This window comes from Carlito syrichta, unplaced genomic scaffold (genome assembly GCF_000164805.1).
Source record: "Carlito syrichta isolate Samal-C Ts95f unplaced genomic scaffold, Tarsius_syrichta-2.0.1 Scaffold142856, whole genome shotgun sequence".
Lineage (NCBI taxonomy): Eukaryota > Metazoa > Chordata > Mammalia > Primates > Tarsiidae > Carlito > Carlito syrichta.
The window spans coordinates 110,303-121,461 of record NW_007086952.1 but is presented as its reverse complement, the minus strand read 5'-3'; positions in this window follow the sequence as shown (position 1 = coordinate 121,461).

Here is an 11,159-nt window from a genome sequence, read left to right as displayed (position 1 = left end):
CACCGAGCCCGGCTCCAAATACATTTTTTAAAAAAGTATTCTACTACTGGTTGGGCTCAGGGGCTCAGCCTGTAATCCCAGCACTTTGGGAGGCCAAGGCGAGTGGATTGATTGAGCTCACAGGTCTGAGACCAGCCCAGGCAACTTGGTGAGACTTCATCTCTACAATAAATCAAAAATTAGCTGTGCATGGTAGTGTGCACCTGTAGTTCCAGTTACTTGGAAGGCTGAGGCAGAAGGATCACTGGAGCCCAGCAGGGTGGCCATGAGCATGCCACTGCACTCCAGCCTGGGCGATGGAGTGAGACTCCAATTAAAAAAAAAAATTCCACTACTCATATTTTTACCTATTTCAGATGAATTTTCCTCAGAACTACTCTAGATTAGTAGATGAGTCTGAACAGGCAACAGGAATTTTAAATTTTTTTTACATTCGTGACTATGACATGAAAAATGTATGGGATAATGTCATTAATATATCCTAAACTGACCTTAAACTAATTTCACTAACTCTGGCCTCCTCTCCATAAAGCATGTTTCCTAAATATAAAAATTCTTAAATATAAAAACATGAACATAGTATCACAATATATGACTATCATCAAAAGTATAAAGGACATTATACTTAAAAAGTATTTCAGGCTGGTCACAGTGGCTCACTCCTGTAATCCCAGCACTTAGGAAGGCCAAGGTGAGAGGACTGCTTAAGGCTAACAGGTGAGACCACCCTGTTCAGGACTGAAGAAAATGCTAACTTTTTTTTTTTTTTTTTTTTGAGTTGGAGTCTCACTCTGTCGCCCAGACTGGAGTGCAGTGGCCGCTCCCAACCACCGCAGCCTGGGCCTGCTGGGCTCCGGTGATTCTTCCGCCTCAGCCTTCCAAGTAGCCGGAACTACAGGCCCACGCTGCCATGCCCGGCTAATTTTTTATTTATTGTAGAGATGAGGTCTCGCCAAGTTGCCCAGGCGGGTCTCGAACCCGTGGGCTCAGGCAATGCACTCACCTCAGCCTCCCAAAGGCGCGGGATTACAGGCTGAGCCACCGATCCCGGCTATATGCTAACTTTCAGTAGGGGTTACTGATAGGGTTCAGGACATGCTTCCCAAAATATGGCGCCGTGGCATATTGAATATTTTAAGCTGAAGGAATTAGAGAAAGTGGCAGAAGCAGGAAGCTCACTGTCGCCTTCCCCCTGCCCTTCTTCCCTGAAGCAGTCATAAAGGACTTTCTGACCTTCCCCTGAAGTAGGTCATAAGCCCCTCAAGTGAGAGGTGCTCTCCCTCTACCCAGAGTAAAGGAGTGTCCCCACCACCAAAGACACAGTGACAGGAATTTAAACAATCGGGTCTTGGTAAGTTTCCCCATTTACTGAGTTTAGCTCATACGCACTTTGTCCTGTAACATGTCTCCGAGACTCTTCACTCTTCATGAACCTTACATAACATTCAAGTTTGTTCCTTCATGTCTTCATTTCCTATGAAGGCTCCCTTGTCATGTAAAACCTATAATAAATACATTATATGCTTTTCTCTTGTGACTCCGTTTTGTTATAAGCATCTTCTACCAGAATAGGTAGAAGAAAACGTTTTCTCCATGACATTACTGAAAATAAAAATGGAATTTTTTCCCATGCAAATTTCCAAATTCCCAGAATTCTATCAATGAAGCATTTGGGAGTTGTGGATCTCAGGTAAAAAATGCCTAAACTGTTGGTGGGAATGATCATTAGTACAACCTCTATGGAAAACAATATGGAGATTTCTCAAAGAACTAAAAATAGAACTACCATTTGATCCAGCAATCCCACTACTGGGTTTCTACCCAGAACAAATCATTATATTAAAAAGATACCTGGCCGGGCTCGGTGGCTCAGCCTGTAATCCCACGCTTTGAGAGGCTGAGGTGAGTGGATTGCCTGAGGCTGTGGGTTCGAGATCCACCTGGGCAACTTGGCGAGACCTCATCTCTACAATAAATCAAAAAATTAGCTGGGCATGCTAGCGCACACCTGTAGTTCTAGCTACTTGGAAGGCTGAGGCAGAAGGCTCTCCGGAGCCCAGCAAGTTGAGGCTGCAGTGGCCGGGAGCGAGCCACTGCACTCCAATCTGGGCAACAGAGTGATAATCCGACTCAAAAAAAAAAAGATATCTGTATGTGTATGTTTATCAAAGCACTATTTCCAATAGCAAAGACATGGAATCAATGTAAGTGTGTATCAACGGATGAATACATAAAGAAAATGTGGTGTGTAGGCACAATGCAATACTATTCAGTCATAAAAAAATAGAATGTCTGGAGCCGGGCTTGGTGGCTCAGCCTGTAATCCTGTGCCTTTGGGAGGCTGAGGTGAGTGGATTGCCTGAGCCCACGGGTTCAAGACCCGCCTGGGCAGCGAGACCTCATCTCTACAATAAATCAAAAAATCAGCCGGGCGTGGTAGCGCATGCCTGTAATTCCGGCTACTCGGAAGGCTGAGGCAGAAGGATCGCCGGAGCCCAGCAGGTCGAGACTGCGGTGGCTGGGAGCAGCCACTGCACTCCAGTCTGGGCGACAGAGTGAGACTCCAACTCAAAAAAAAAGAATGTCTTTTGCAGCAACATGGATGAACTGAAGGCCATTTTAAGTGAAAAAACTCAGAAACAGAAAGACAAGTACCTCATGTTCTCACTTATAAGTGAAAGCTAAATAATGTGTACACGTTGGTGGGGAGTGTGGAATAATAGACACTGGAAACTCAGAAAGGTGGGAGGGCAGGAGGGGGATGAGGAACGAGAAATGACTTAATGGGTACAATGAACATTATTCAGGTTATGGCTTCACCAAAAGCCCAGATTCACCACTACGCAATGTATCCATGTAACAACACTCACTGTACTTGTATCCTAGAAATGTATACAAATAATAATAATACATAAAATAACAAAAAGAATGCCTGAACTATTCATCTTGGTTAAATAAAGACAACAAAAATCTCCATTATACACCCAACATAAGGGGAAAATGTTGGCAATTAGTAATTTTAGACTTACAGGAATAAAAAGTTTATTTTAAGAAATAAAAAGTAAGCCGGGCACAGTGGCTCACGCCTGTAATCCTAGCACTTTGGAAGGAGGAGGCAAGAGGATTGCCTGAGCCCAAGGGTTCAAGACCAGCCAGGGCAACTTGGTGAGACCTCGTCTCCACAATAAATCAAAAAATTGGCCAGGCGTGGTGGTGCACACCTGTGGTTCCAGGAACTTGGAAGGCTGAGGTGAAAGGACTGCCTGAGCCCCAGTAGGTTGAGGTTGCAGTGGCCATGAGTGTGCCACTGCAGTCTAGCCTAGATGACAGAGTGAGATACCAACTGAAAAAAAAAGTTGAAAACTAAAAAAATTTAATGTGTTCTGGAACAATTTCTACACAGTAGTATGTAGAGTGATTTGAAAAGAAAAATTTTTTTAAAAAGACTATCTAAAAGATATTATAGTAGCATATATGTGTGGTGATAAGACTGAACTAACTTATCAGCTGTGAAAACAGAAAAAAAATAAACAAAGAGCAAATCTGGGAGCCAGCATGGAGTAGACAAAAAAAATTTTTTTTTGAGTTGGGGTTTCACTCTGTCACCCAGGTTAGAGTGCAATGACACAATCACAGCTTACTGCAGCCTTGACCTCCTGGGTTCAAGAAATCCTCTAGCCACAGCCACCCAAGTAGCTGGACTACAGGCGTGTGCCACCACACCCTACTCATTTTTTGTAGAGACAAGGTCTTGCTCTGTTGCCCAGCCTAGTCTCAAACTCCTGGGCTCACGCAATCCTCCTGCCTTGACCTCCCAAAGTGCTGAGATTTCAGGTGTGAGCTACCATGCCTAGCCAAAACCTTTAACTGTATAATAAAAGTATAGAAATGAGAAGATTTAAGTATTTAAGTATTGGAGTACACTGAACAATGCCATTAAACTAAGAAAGAAAAATATGAAGAAACAATTTATTTGAATAAACTTATTCTTTTCTTATTCTCTTCTTCTAGATGAGAATCTTGATAATGCTTCGAGTAGACATATTCTAAGTTACCAGAAAGACTATAAATTCTTAAACATCCTCTCTTAAAAAATGAAAGTAAGAGTCATCCTCAAAGGACATAACTACTCAAGATGAATCAATGTATCTTTCCTGACACCTCCACTGCCATTCAATTCATTTTCCAAAGAACAGCCAGAGTGATCCTTTAAAACTATGTACTAGGCCAGGCACAGGGGCTCAAGCCTATAATCCTAGCACCTGGGGAGGCCAAGGTGAGAGGACTGCCTGAGCCCACGGGTTCAAGACCAGCCTGGGCAACTTGGCAAGACCTCGTCTCTACAATAAAAAAAAAATTTTAGCCAGGCGTGGTGGGATGAGCCTGTAGTTCCAGTTACTTGGAAGGCTGAGGTTGAAAGATCACCTGAGTCCAGCATGTTAAGGCTGCAGTGGCTGTGAGCATGCCACTGCACTCCAGCCTGGGCGACAGAGTGAGAGAATCCAACTCAAAAAAAATTTTTTTAATTTAGTTTTTAGTATAGCTAATATAGTTACATGGCTCCAAAATATCGAAAAGTATGTAATAGTCATCTCCTTGTTTGCAGTAGTTATGTTCCATAAAGTCACTGTGAGCAATGAATTAGCAAACCATGAACCACATCTTCTAGGAGATAGATGGTTAGGTTCCTGTGAGTCTCTGGACACCATATTTTCATCAGCTGCTCAATACATGAATTTGTTTTATGTATGTTTCCATTTAAAGACACCTTATTTGTACATATTGCTGATTCATTAACATCAAATTCATGACCAATGGTGCTACAACTCATGCCTGAATGAAACTTGTCTAATACACAAAATTATTCTGTAAGGCACATACGGCCTTCTTACTCTTAGGAACACTCACGCTACTTCAATACTGTCCTTTTTTTTTTTTTACCAGAGTCTTGCTCTGTTGCCCAGACTGGTGTTCAGTGGTATGATCATGCTCACTGCAGCCTTAACCTCCTGTGCTAAGGTGATGCTTTCACTTCAGCCTCCCCAGTAGCTAGGACTACAGGCACACCCAGTTAATTAATTTTTTATTTTCTGTAGAGACAAGGTCTCGCTATGTTACCCAGGCTGGTCTCAAACTCCTGGTCTCAAGCAGTCCTCCTGCCTCGGCCTCCCAAAGTTCTGGGATTACAGGCATGAGCCACCATGTCTAGTCACTATCAGAGGCACATTCACAATGGTACTGTGATTAACACTGTGCATAACTGAGTGTTGTTTGTCTTATGATGAATATCTGTAAAGGCCTAACATCCCATTTTCTTATCCAATATTTAAAAATCAGTAATATTTCTAAATCAATGATGAGAGAATTGCCTGAGTCCAAGGGCTCGAGACCAGCTTGGGCAACTTGGCAAGACCTCGTCTCTACAGTAAATCAAAAAAATTAGTCAAGCATGGTGGCACACACCTGTGGTTCCAGCTACTTGGAAGACTGAGGCAGAAGGATCACCTGAGCCCAGCAGGTCAAGGCTGCGGTGGTAGCTGTGAGTGTGCTACTGCACTCCAGGCTGGGCGACAGAGTGACATTCCCACTCAAAAAAAAATTTTTTTTGTAGAGATAGGGTCTCACCGTGTTGACCAGGCTGGTCTTGAACTCCTGGCTTCAAGTAATCCTCCCACCTTGACCTCCCAAAGTACTGGGATTACAGGCGTGAGCCACAGTACCCAGAGAACTTTAGACAGAATCTGTAACAGACTTACAGTAAGTGAGGTTTTGGATTTCTTGTATCAACACTATCCAAGTCTCCACTCCCATCCTCAAAAGATAATCAGTGTTTTAGACGGTTAAATCAGTAGTTAGGAATTGCATCATCATCATCATCATCATCATCATCATCATCATCATCATCATCATTATTATTATTATTTGGAGTCTCACTCTGTCGCCCGGGCTGGAGTGCCTGGGCGACAGAGTGAGACTCCAACTCAGATACATAGATAGATAGATAGATAGATCCATAGATAGATCCATAGATAGATAGATCGACCAACCGATGCTGGGGTGGCCACACCTGTGGTTCCAGCTATTGGAAGGCTGAGGCGGAAGGATCGCCTGAGCCCAGCAGGTCGAGGCTGCGGTGGCCATGAGCATGCCACTGCACTCCAGCCTGGGTGACAGAGTGAGACTCTGACTTTAAAAAAAAACATATGTGCCGGGCTCGGTGGCTCAGCCTGTAATCCCACGCCTTGGGAGGCTGAGGTGAGTGAATTGCCTGAGCCTGCGGGTTCGAGACCCACCTGGGCACCGAGACCTCATCTCTACAATAAATCAAAAATTAGCTGGGCGTGGTAGTGCGCACCTGTAGTTTCGGCTACTTGGAAGGCTGAGGCGGAAGGATCGCCGGAGCCTGTCAAGGCTGTGGTGGCTGGGAGCGGCCACTGCACTCCAGTCTGGGCAACAGAGTGAGACTCCATCTCAAAAAAAAAAAAAAACAAAAAACATATGTGAGGTCACCTAGGCTTTGTTGTTCCATTTATAGACTACAGACAGCTTAGTTTTAGCTTAATTCTTACTTAAGGGTCCTAGGATTTTTGTTTGGTTTGGTTTGGTTTGGTTTTTTTGAGTCACTTCATCAATGATCTCAGCTAGACCTTCAGGATCACTTGCAGCAGCTTCTTCATCAACTTGCTGCTTCATGTTGCACTTTTATGTTCTGGAGACAGCATCTTTCCTTAAACCTCGTGAACCAGCCTCTGCTGGCTTCAGATTTTTCTTCTGCAGCTTCCTCACCTCTCTCAGCCTTCATAGAATTGAAGAGTCAGGGCCTTGCTCTGCATTAGGTTTTGTCTTCATGGAATGTGGCTGATTTGATCTTCATGAAGAACACTCCAAGTTTCTCCAAGCCAGCAGTAAGGCTGTTTTGCTTTCTTATCATTGTGTGTTCACTGGAGTAGTACTTTTCACTGGAGTAGCACTTTAATTTCCTCCAAGAACTTCTCCTTTGCATTCACAACATAGTTATCTGTTTGGCTCAAGAGGCCTACCTCTCAATCAGTCTTGGCTTTTGACGTGCCTTTCTCAGTAAGCTTTATCATTTCTCACTTTTGATATAAAGTGATAGACTGTGACTCTTCCTTTCTCTTGAACACTTAGGGGCCATTTAGAGTTTTGCTGTTTTTTGGTGTTTTTTTTTTTTGAGTTGGAGTCTGACTCTGTGGCCCAGGCTGGAGTGCAGTAGCACACTCATGGGCCACCCCAGTGTCGACCTGGTGGGCTCCGGCGATCCTTCCGCCTCAGGCTTCCAAGTAGCTGGAACTACAGGCACGCGCTACCATGCCTGGCTAATTTTTTATTTGTTTATTGTAGAGATGAGGTCTTGCCAAGTTGCCCGGGCTGGTCTCGAACCCGCCGGTTCAGGCAATCCACTTGCCTCGGCCTCCCAAAGTGCTGGGATTACAGGCTGAGCCACCGAGCCCAACTCATCTAGTGTTATTAATTGACCTGACTCCAATATTGTTGTGCCGTAGGAAATAAGGAGGCCTGAGAAGAGGGAGAGGTGGGGAATGGCCAGTCAGTGGAGCAGTCAGAGCACATGCATTTATTAAGTTCTCCATCTTATTTGGGTGTGGTTCCTGGCACCCCAAAACAATTATAATAGTAACATCCAAGATCATTGATCACAGATGTAATAATAATAATAATACGTTTGGAATATTGCAAGAATTGCCAAATGTGACATAGAGACAAGAAGTGAGTACATGAATGGCACTATAGACTAGCTGGATGCTGGGTTGCCACAGAGTTTCAATTTGTAAGAAACTTAGTATCTGCGAAGTGCAATAAAAGGAGATCTGCCTGTATTCACAACTTTGACATATCTTCATTACAAGGAAGGAAATAGCCACTTGAGATATAAAAAAAGATCTTTCCAAAAGCATTCAATAAGGAGAGGAAGGAAGACTGGAACCTTGTTTTCAGGAGTAAAAATAGTGAAAACCTTGATCTCATAATTATTTTGCATATTTCTCTCATATGTGAAGTTTACAAGGGGTTTTCACATTCAGAGTCTTATTCCTACTTTGTTTCCTACAAGGACCTTGTAAGGAAGACAAGTAATACTTGTTTTATTTTTATTTTTATTTTTTTTTGAGTTGGAGTCTCACTCCATCACCCAGGCTGGAGTGCAGTGGCACGCTCATGGCCACGTCAGCATCGACCTGTTGGGCTCTGGTGATCCCTCTGCCTCAGCCTTCCAAGTAGCCAGAAATACAGTTGCACGCTACCATGCCTGGCTAATTTTTTTGATTTTTTTATTGTAGAGATGAGGTCTCACCAAGTTGCCCGGGCTGGTCTCAAACCCACGGGCTCAGGCAATCCACTCACCTTGGCCTCTCAAAGTGCTGAGATTACAGGCTGAGCCACCTAGCCTCACCGTTTTTAAATTTTAACTTTTTAGAGGCAGTATCTCACTCTGTTGCCCAGGCTGGAGTGCAGTGTTGCAATCATAATTTAGGGTAAACTGGGCTCGGTGGCTCAGCCTATAATCCCGCGTTTTGGGAGGCCAAAGCGAATGGATTGCCTGAGGCCACGGGTTCGAGACCCGCCTGGGCAACTTGGTGAGACCTCATCTCTACAATAAATCAAAAATTAGCCGGGCGTGGTTGCACGCACCTGTAGTTCCAGCTACTTGGAAGGCTGAGGCGGAAGGATCGCCGGAGCCCAGCAGGTCGAGGTTGTGGTGGCCGCGAGCGACCACTGCACTCCAGTCTGGGCGACAAAGTGAGACTCCAACTCAAAAAAAACCCAAAAAAACTAGCCAGGTGTGGTAGCGTGTGCCTATAGTTCCGGCTACTTGGAAAGCTGAGGCGGAAGGATTGCCAGAGACCAGCAGGTCGAGGCTGCGGTGGCCAGGAGCGGCCACTGCACTCCAAGTCTGGGCGACAGAGTGAGACTCCAACTCAAAAAAATAAAAATAAAAACTTACGGTAGCCTCAAACTCTTGGACTCAAATCCTGAGTAACTAGGACTATAGGTACCTGGCTAATTTTTGCTTTAAAAAAATTTTTTTTTCCCCAAGACGGGGATCTCGCTATGTTGCCCAGGCTGGTCTCGAACTACTGGCCTCAAGTAATCCTCCTGCCTCAGCCTCAAAGCACTGAGATTACAGGCATGAGCCACTATGCCCAGCCTCTACTTCTGTTTTACAGATGAGAAAACGACTCAGGCAAAGTTAGTTTCCCAAGATGACAACTAATTTCAGTATTGTTTGAAGGGGCCACTACATCATCTAAAGATGGCATATTAAAATTACAATATAGTGCTACATGTTAAATTTATTTTAAGTCATTAACAACTATAGTAAAAAAAAAAAAAAGCAAAAACATGGTGACTCGCAGAAACATAATAATGCAATTACGGGCCAGGTGCGATGGCTCACGCCTATAATCCCAGCACTTTGGGAAGCCGAGGTGAGAGGATTGCCTGAGCCCAAGGGTTCCAGACCAGCCTGGGTAACTTGGCCAGACCGCATCTCTACAATAAATTAAAAAAAAAAAATTAGCTGGGCATGGTGGCTCACACCTGTTATTTCCAGCTACTTGAAAGGCAGAAGTAGAAGGATTGCCTGAGCCCAGCAGATCGAGGCTGTGGTGGCTGTGAGCCTGCCACTGCACTCCAGCCTGGGCAACAGAGTAAGACTCCAACTCAAAAAAAAAAAAAAAGAAAGAAAGAAATACACTCCCTAGGGCTATAGCTGCCACAGATAGTGATTTCTCTGATGGATCTGGGCAAAGAAAGTTGAAAACCTTCTGGAAAAGAGATATCATTCTAGAGGCCATTAAGAACACTGGTGATTCATGGGAGGAAGTCAAAATAACATTAACAGGAGTTTGGTAGAGGTGATTCCAGGCCTACTGGATGGCTTTGAGTAGTTCAGGACTTCAGTGAAGGAAGTAACTGCAGGTGTGGTGGAAATACCAAGAGAACTAGAATTGGAGCCTGAAGATGGAACTGAATTGCTGCAATCTCATGATCAGAGTTGAATGGATAAGGAATTGCTCCTTTTTTTTTTTTGAGTTGGAGTCTCACTCTGTCGCATAGGCTGGAGTGCAGTGGCACACTTCCGGCCACTGCAGCCTCGACCTGTTGGGCTCAGGCAATCCTTCCACCTCAGCCTTTCAAGTAGCTGGAACTACAGGCATACGCTACCATGCCCAGCTAGTTTTTTTATTTATTGTGGAGACGAGGTCTCTCCAAATTGCCCACACTGATTTTGAACCCACGGGCTCAGGCAATCCTCTCACCTTGGCCTCCCAAAGTGCTGGGTTTATAGGCGTGAGCCACTGTGCCCAGCCAGGAATTGCTTCTTATGAACGAGCAAAGGAAGTGCTTTCTTGAGATGGAATCTACTCCTGGTGAAGATGCTGTGAGCATTGTTGAAATAACAACAAAGGATTTAGAATATTCCACAAACTTAGTTGACAATGCAGCATCATGTTGTTTTGAAAGATATTCCACTATGGACAAAATATTAACTAACAACATCATACGTTACAAGAAATCTTTTGTAATAGGAAGAGTCGATCAATGCAGCAAATTTCATTGTTGTCTTATTTTAAGAAATTGCCATGACCACCCCAACATTCTGCAACCACCACCCTAATCAGTCAGCAGCTATCAACATTGAGACAAGATCCTCCACCAGCAAAAAGATTACAACTCAGGGATTGGCAGTAGCGGGACACTGCCAAGGTGGGGAGCAGGGGACCTAACATCAATAAGTGTACCTGACTGCAAAGCAGGTGAAGTGGGCACCAAAGGGAGGCCCAAACTTTACCTGTACAATGACCAGTTGTATACCTAATCCTGAACTGTACCCCACATCTTTAAAATAAAAATAATTTTAAAAAATTTTTTAAATAAAAGCAAATAATGTAAAAATTTGTTTAAATTAAAAAAAAGAAGGCGGGTTCAGTGGCTCAGCCTGTAATCCCATGCTTTGGGAGGACGAGGTGAGTGGATTGCCTGAGCCCACGGGTTCGAGACCCGCCTGGGCAACTTGGCGAGACCTCATCTCTACAATAAATCAAAAAAATTAGCCGGACGTGGTAGCACGTGCCTGTAGTTCCGGCTACTTGGAAGGCTGAGGCGGAAGGATCGCCGGA